Source organism: Dromiciops gliroides, chromosome 5 (genome assembly GCF_019393635.1).
Source record: "Dromiciops gliroides isolate mDroGli1 chromosome 5, mDroGli1.pri, whole genome shotgun sequence".
Taxonomy (NCBI): domain Eukaryota; kingdom Metazoa; phylum Chordata; class Mammalia; order Microbiotheria; family Microbiotheriidae; genus Dromiciops; species Dromiciops gliroides.
The window spans coordinates 185,793,897-185,802,064 of record NC_057865.1 but is presented as its reverse complement, the minus strand read 5'-3'; the positions used below and the strand labels follow the sequence as shown (position 1 = coordinate 185,802,064).

Below are 8,168 nucleotides of genomic sequence, written 5' to 3'. Positions count from 1 at the left end.
GACGTATTTGTTAACAATATGTAATGTACCAGGTACTAGTTTAGGTACTAAGTATAGAAAGACAAGAATGAAAACAGTTGCTGCCTTCAAGGACTTACATTTTAGCGAGGCAACAGCACATACATACACACACACACACACACACACACACACACATACACACACACACACACACACATATATAGAGAGAGAGAGGGAGACAGAGACAGAGAGAGAGAGAGACAGACAGACAGACAGACAGAGAGACAGAGACAGAGAGAGACAGAGAGACAGAGAGAAGACACAGACTAAAAAAATTCCATGTGTTATGCCCCAGAGAATCCACTACTAGGCATATACTCCAAGCAGGTCAATGAAAAAAAATGGTTCCATATATACTGAAATATTTATAAAAGTAGTTTTTGTGATTTCAAAGAACTTGTAACAAAGCAGATGCCCTTTTCCCTTTGATTAAGGAATGGCTAAATAAATGGTGCTACATAGATGTACTTTTGCTGTGCTATAAGAAAGGATGACTATAATGAATATAGAGAAGCATTAAAAGACTTACATAAACTAATGTAAAGATAAGCAAATGGAGCCAAAGAAACAATAAATTCAATGACTATAAAATGGAAGTATAGAAATAACCACCACCACACCAAAAATAATAAAAAAATGAATGTTGCAAAATTACAGAGAAAAAGAAGAGATATAAGAATGCCCTTCTTCCCCTAACTACTTTGCACAGGTTTTTTGCACAGGTCGGTGGGTGTCAAGTATTGCATATATTTTCAGATTTTTAAAAATCAATGTGGATGATGATCTTTTTCTTTCTTTAAAAATATTGTATGAGATACCTCTCTCAGGGAAGCTGAAGAAGAGGAATAATGGAAAGTTTAGGCAATGTGAAATGAAGATATCAATAAAATGCATTTATTAAAAAATAGATACAAAATTTATACAGGGTTATTTGAGAAAGGGAGTCACTTACTGGGGAGTAGAGCTGAGATATTAAATGATGACGGCTTTTAAGGGGGAAAAAAAGGGGAATTTGTATTTGATCCTAAAGGCAATACTGGAGCTGGCAGAACCCTACTTGGAAAAAAAAATCTGCATATCATTTAATTAAATTGAGCAACTATAAAATACCTACTATGTATTAAAAGTTGTGCTAGATGCATACTGGGTTTATATGGACTAGGTTTGATTTGGTGGGGTTTCTCAATAATTGTACTCTTTTTGAGTCATGCTCTCATGCTGTTTTTTTTTATTCTGGAAACATACAAATTTTCCTCATTCTGTCTTCATATGGGTATCTTTAGTTCTTTTGCTAGCAGTATGTTAATAAGGCATAGAGCATAGGGTTTATTACACTCATGAAAAATACCAAGTGGACTCCTACTCAACTATTTCAAGGAAATTTTCCTCTGTGTTAAGACTTATCTCCCCATATATTTATGTAATCATTTCAGATTTATAGAATAACCCTGAAGTTTAGCTCCACTTCTCTCCCTTAGGTGAAAAGGAAAGAACTTGGAGTTTTAAGGAATTTAATAACTCCCATGTTCACCCCAGGGAGCCCCTCTTTCAATAGGAGACAATACAGATTAGGTCCAAAGAAGAAGAAAAAGAAGTTGGAGTTTCTAGAACTCCAGCCATACTCTCGTCTATTATTTCCCATCTTTCTTCAAGACCTTCTTGGTTCACATTACTTATAGTATTAGTGAAGGATAAGTTTCTCTATCCTTGTTGCTTATCTCTGCTTTATTAGGGCAAAGTAAATCTCCTGCTTTTTTAGCTATTCAATGACTTAGAGTCTCATCTCATTCCCAAACTGAACCTTAGTAAGAGTGATTGCCTTTAATACTACCCCAACACCATCCAACATTTTACACAAAATATTATTCTTAAAAATTAAATAGTGAACTAGCAAAGCAATTCTACACAATGTGGATGAATAAAGCAAAATGCCCAGTTCTTAGTTTCTTTATTGCCAAGAAAGAAGAGGGATATTTCAGGGACTTCAGAATGTGTTTTATTAAAAATCATGAAATGTTCAGTCTGAAAATGTTGAAAACCACCTTTACTTTTAGTGGACAAGGTAAGAAACAATTAAGAAAAAATTGAATATGTTTGTCTTAAGTCTCCAAGGAGAGATCTTATTTCCTTTACCTGAAAGAAAATTTCCAAAGTTTTCTCACATGACAGACAATGTCTTCTTGTAGGTCCATTGCTTCTAGGTAAGAACTATACATTTGAGAGAAGTACTTTGCTTACTAAATGACAAATTTGTCTTTTTGTAACTCCCTTCAAATCACCTACCATGTTACAAGACATCATTTTCCTATGGTAAAAGTTATTTCATCCTATGAATCACCCCAATAGTAAATCACGAAAGTGTATATGAGAGAAAATTGATTATAGCTTAAAGTATCAGTGTCTTTAAGAGCTTAGCTTCCTGAATTTCAGAAACTCAGAAAATTAATAAATAATATTTTATATACATATTTAAAGATCCCAACAAGCTTTTTTTTTGGTGAGGTAATTGGGGTTAAGTGACTTGCCCAGGGTCACACAGCTAGTGTTAAGTGTCTGAGACCAGATTTGAACTCAGGTCCTCCTGAATCCTTGGCTGGTACACTATCCACTGCACCACCTAGCTGCCCCACAACAAGCATTTTTGTATAGGCCACAACAAGGTATGAAGAATGAATGTAAAAGATTACTTTCTATTAAGGTCAGGATGTTCTGAAAATCTTAGTCCTGTTTTAAGCCTTTAGCTTTAGTTCTAAGCCTTGAGCTTTAAACTGCATTAAGACTTTTAAGACACCTCGTATTGATGCTTTTTTGAGTGTGTCAGAAGGGAAAGATACTAGCTGAACAAACAAATTTTCTATGCTCCTCCCTAAGGGATTTAAATAGCTAAGGCCTGGGAGTTTAAGGGAGTGAAATTTTAGGAGAACTTTATGGAAGAGATCCTTGAGGGGAAAAAAGGAAAGAGGGGATTTCTCTCTCCTCCATTTCCCCTTACCAACTATGACATCTAGCAACAACTTGGCCAAAGGGAGACGCCCCATCCATCCATTCAACAGGTTAACAATTTGTTCAGAGGACCTCTAGGCACAGTTGAAAGAGATGAGATACACTTTCCAGACAGAAAGTCTACCAGTTAGTGGTGGAAGTAGCTTCAAGGAACAGGGACCCATTGTAGCAGAGAAGAAAATCAGCTATGGCCTGAAGAGAGAATTGGTGTTGGCAACAGAGTCAAACTGTAGAGAGGAAGCAGACCCTGGAAATCCAGCTCAGCAAGTGACCTAAGAGAGATTCTTTACCCAAAGGAAACTATATGCAGGCTGTATGAAAAGATTTCCATGCCCTGCTGTATTAGGGCTTGTGAATTATTTTTACCACATATGTATTCCATATGTGTACTTCACTACCAGTGTACTCTAAGTTTGTGCCCCCTGTTCCCATGGAAACTGTGTGTATTTGTGGGTGTGCCCCTTTAAATTAATGAGGGGAATATGTTCTAGCTTTTAAAAATTCTATTTTACTAAATGCTTTTTCTGAAAGCTAATTGTTTCTACTGGGCCATAATTAATGGGAAACATAATTAATGGGGGCTCGTGAGCTATAACTTGAGTAGTAGATACCCACTTGAAGGTAATAGCTACCCTTGGGGCACCCAAGTCTGGTGGAGTATCCCAGAAAGAATATTAAAGAAACAGGGGGAAAGTTTAATAGAAGGAGAAGGTAGCATATAAGAAAATGCTTGTGATATAAAAAGCAAAAGATATTAATTTAAAACAAAAATATTTTTAAAAAGAATTTCATAGAAATAGAAAATTGGAGACCTGGAAGAGGCTTTGGTGGCCATTGAGTATCTCTTCTACCTGAAAAAGTTTCCTGTGCTTAAAAAGAGGCCATTGGTCTCCAGCCAAATCCTTAAATTTTGGAGAAGTCTAATGATTAGGAAGTTTTTCTTTATATTATATCGAAACCTCTGCAATATCTAACCACTTCCTCTCATTTTGTCATATAAAGTCTGAATGAATATTTTCTTTTTTTTATATGAAAGCTCTACGAATGCTTCCAAACATCTTTTCTGTCCTACTGAGTCTTCTCTAGGCTAAACATTCTCTGTGTCTTCAGTCAATCCTCATGTAGCATGAATTTAAGGCCCTTCATCAACTTGATTGCCTTGCTCTGCATACTGTCCAGATTATAAACTTCCTTCTTAAGATATGGTACCTAGTATTCAGCACACTCTTCCTTCAGATGTTGTCTGGTGTAGATAAATCTTATTCTTGGAAGCTGTGCCTCTTCTAAGCAAGCTTAAGATTCTCTTAGGTTTGGGTTTTTGTTTTGTTTTTCACTATAAATGCTAACTTGCATTGAGCTTTCAGTAAAATATAACCTAAAGCTGTTTTGTTGTTGTCTATCCAGGCTTCATCCATGTTGTACTTGTAATACATATTTTTCAAGTGTAAAATTTTACATTTATCCCCATTAAATTTGATTTTACTTGACTTAACCTAATATTTGAGCCAGTCAAGAGCTTTATAGATCTTATCCAGTATGTTATCTAATCCTTTAGCCTTGTGTCATATGCAGATTTGATAAGCATGACATTTATGCCTTTTTCTCCAAGTCACTGATACAAATGTTTAACATTTCTTACAACACAATAGTGTGCCATCCTAATCTCTGCTTCAAATTTTTTTCGCAGTTACTATTGCTAACTGTATTTCCCTGCATCCTCTTCCTTCCCCTTGATATTTACTCTATTTTCTATCTTCTTTCACCCTATCCCTCCTCAAAAGTGTTTTGCTTCTGTCTGTCCCCTCCCTCAATCTGCCCTCCCTTCCCTCACCCCTTCCCCCGTATCTCCTTCCTCTTCTACTTTCCCCACAGGGCAGGATCTATTACTATAACCAATTGAGTGTGTATGTTATTCCCTCTTGGAGCCAATTCTGATGAGAATAAGGCTCACTCCCTCCCCTGGACCTCCCCCATCTTCCCCTCTATTCCATAAACTTTTTCTTGCTTCTTTTGTACCCCATTCCACCTCTCCCTTTCCCTTTCTCCCAGTTCATTCCCCCACCCCTTAATTTTTTTTTAAGATTACATGGAACTATTAATGAATACTCATTGCTCTGGCCATTTAACCAATTAATCTATCTCATTCTACAATTGTAGAGTCCACAGTTTACTATTGCCAAGTCAACATATTGCAATTTTTTTTCTGCAAGAATAGTAAGAGGGGCAACTAGTGGCTCAGTGGATAGAGCACGAGCCCTGGAGTCAGGAGTACCTGAGTTCAAATCCGGCCTCAGACACTTAACACTTACTAATTGTGTGACCCTGGGCAAGTCACTTAACCCCAATTGCCTCACTATAAAAAACAAAACAGAACAAAACAAAAAACAACAACAACAAAAAGAATAGTAAGAGGTAAATGAACAAGTGATTTGCGAAAATCTAGGCAAACTATATCATTCTCCTGGTATACCAATTTATTAAGTCCATTAAATAAGTAAGGTTATAGATTTTCCTTTATGAAGCCATGCTTGCTTAATAATGTATTCTAAACTATTTTAAGGTATCAAAGTCAAGTTCACTGGCCTATAGTTTACTCAGTAGATTTTCCTCCATTTTTTGAAATTCAGGACATCTGCCTTTAGTTCTGTTCTCTAGTCTTCTGTTCTCTAAGGTTTTTCAAAGATTACTCACAGTGACTCAGTAATTATAGCATCCAGTGTTTTTCAGTAGCAGAGAGTATAGTTCATCTGGACCCAGTGACTTTAACTGAAGGTTAATCAGGCACTCCTTTACTATCTCCTTACTTAGAGTGGATATCAAATCCATATTAGCCATTTTTACTGTGTGTTTTTTTTCAATTGCAAAGATCATTCTCCTTGTCAGGAAAAAGGGGCAAAAATCCATATAAATTTAGCAGGTATACCTTGTTTCTGTCATCAGTCATTACACTATCTGACCCACGCAGGAAATGTTTTCCTTCTTTGCCTCTCTTTCTCCTTCATATAGGTTAAAACACACATACACACACACACACACACAAACACACACACAGAGTTATTTGGAACTTGATAAATACCAACAAAAATGTACGTTTTCCTATACAAAATACAGAAAAAGATTACATTTAAAACCACACCTACTATTTTCAGCTGGTTGCCTTTTTAAAGTATATAATAAATTTGATATGTAAATTTTATAGTTTTCTTACACATCTAGGTCCCCCTCTGAATCCCATTCTGGGCATTCTTTTAAATGCTTCATTGGTACTTCTATCTTTCTTTTCATCTTTAACCCATTTATTTATGTATTCATTCATTCATTCATTTGTTTATTCACTCATCCATTTATTTATTTGTCCACTCACTAATTAATTTGTTTGTTTATTCATCCATCCATCCATCCATTCATTCATTTATCTATCATCTATCTATCTATTTTTTGCATCACTATCACCAACAACCCTTCCTTCCCAAATTTATTTAAATCATTTCTTACAACAAATATGCAGTCAGGAAAAACAGATCCACACATTAGTCATTTTAAAAATTATGTCTTGTTTTTCACCTCAGTTAATCAATAAACATTTAGTAAGCTTCCTACTATGTGCCAGGTACTATGCTAAGCACTGAGGATACAAAAAAGGGCAAAAAGCAGCTTCTGCCCTCAAGGAATTCACAGTTTAATAAGGGAGACAACAAGCAAACAAACATTTACAAATAAGCTTTATACAGTATAAATAGGAAATATTTTTTTAAAAGAAAAGGCAATAGCAATAAGAGAGGTTGGGAAAGGTTCTCTGTAGAAGGTGACATTTTAGTTGAGACTTAAAGGAAATCAGTAGACAGACATATGGAGGGATAGTATTCCAGGTATGGGGCTCAGCGGGAGAAAGTGCATAGAGATGAGAGATGGAGTATTGGCTGTGAACATCCTAGAAATATCCTTAATCTTATCTTTTTAAAGGTCTTTAGCATATCACCTGATCACATATAATGCTAGATTTTATTATTTTTCAAAAAACAAAACAAATTTATTTACACATTAATGTTGAGGGCTGGACTAGAGTTTATGAAAAAAGGAAAACAGTATGATACAGTCCTGTACAGAAGAGAGAAGATAGGTTATGAGACAGGGGAAAAGATGCATGCATACACATACACATAACAAACAAGATGAAGGGAAGATAGGCTGGGCAGCCAGGGTCAGGGCTCCTGGCTAGTCACCTGCTTCATTTAGGTTTCCAGCAGGTACTTTTTAAAGGCTGTGGGGTTTGTCCAAAGTTCAGTAGCATGTGTGTTCAATGGCCTGTCAATGTTGGGTTCTCCCAGCAGGATAGATAGTAGAATGGTTCTGACATCATACAGAACTGACCGCTAGTCCTTGAGGATGTCCAAACAGATATTGCTTTGTGTGTCCACATTAGGATGGTAACAAGGTGTGACAAATTTCCCAGTGGGAGCTTTATATGGGTAGCCACTGGGGAAATTCAGAGAGAGCTTCTACCTCAGTTCTTCATATACTGTCCCAGCAGCCCCATGGATGGTCCCAATCCATTTGAAGAGATTGTCAGACTCTGGGAAGGCAGAAATTCCTTTGTCTCCAGACATCATTAGGGTTATCAATTCCTGCTGTAACCTCTTGTCCACGGATCCGTGGGCTGCACCTGCCCCAGGCTTTGGCCCCTTTCAGGAGGCTGTGGCACCACTGAAAGTGGCGTGATCATGGTTCTGCAAGGCCATGGGGGACCAGAGACAAAGCAAGAGAAACTTCTAGATTTTATTTTTAAGGAGGTACTTTGTGAGGTTAAAAAATTTTAAAAAGTAAATAAGTATTATATTTTATGAAGATCATTTTCTTCTGTTTGTATAATTATGTATTTTCCTTATTTATTAATATGGTTGATTATGTTTACAGTTTTCTTCATATGGAAGTAATGTTGCATTCCTGTTATAGAACCAACCCAGTCTTAATGTAGCTTCTTTTCAAATATTTTATTCAATACTTTTTTTTGTTTTTTCTTTTTGCAGGGCAATGATGGTTAAGTGACTTGCCCAGGGAAACACAGCTAGTAAGTGTCAAGTGTCTGAGGCCAGATTTGAACTCAGGTCCTCCTGAATCCAAGGCCAGTGCTTTATCCACTGTGC

General features: G+C 36.5%; 1 pseudogene; it reads right to left on the bottom strand.

Moving 5' to 3' along the window:
- Positions 1-7,226: 7,226 nt before the first annotated feature.
- On the bottom strand, positions 7,227-7,763 carry LOC122727519 (annotated as a pseudogene).
- Between the last annotated feature and the right edge of the window lie 405 nt (positions 7,764-8,168).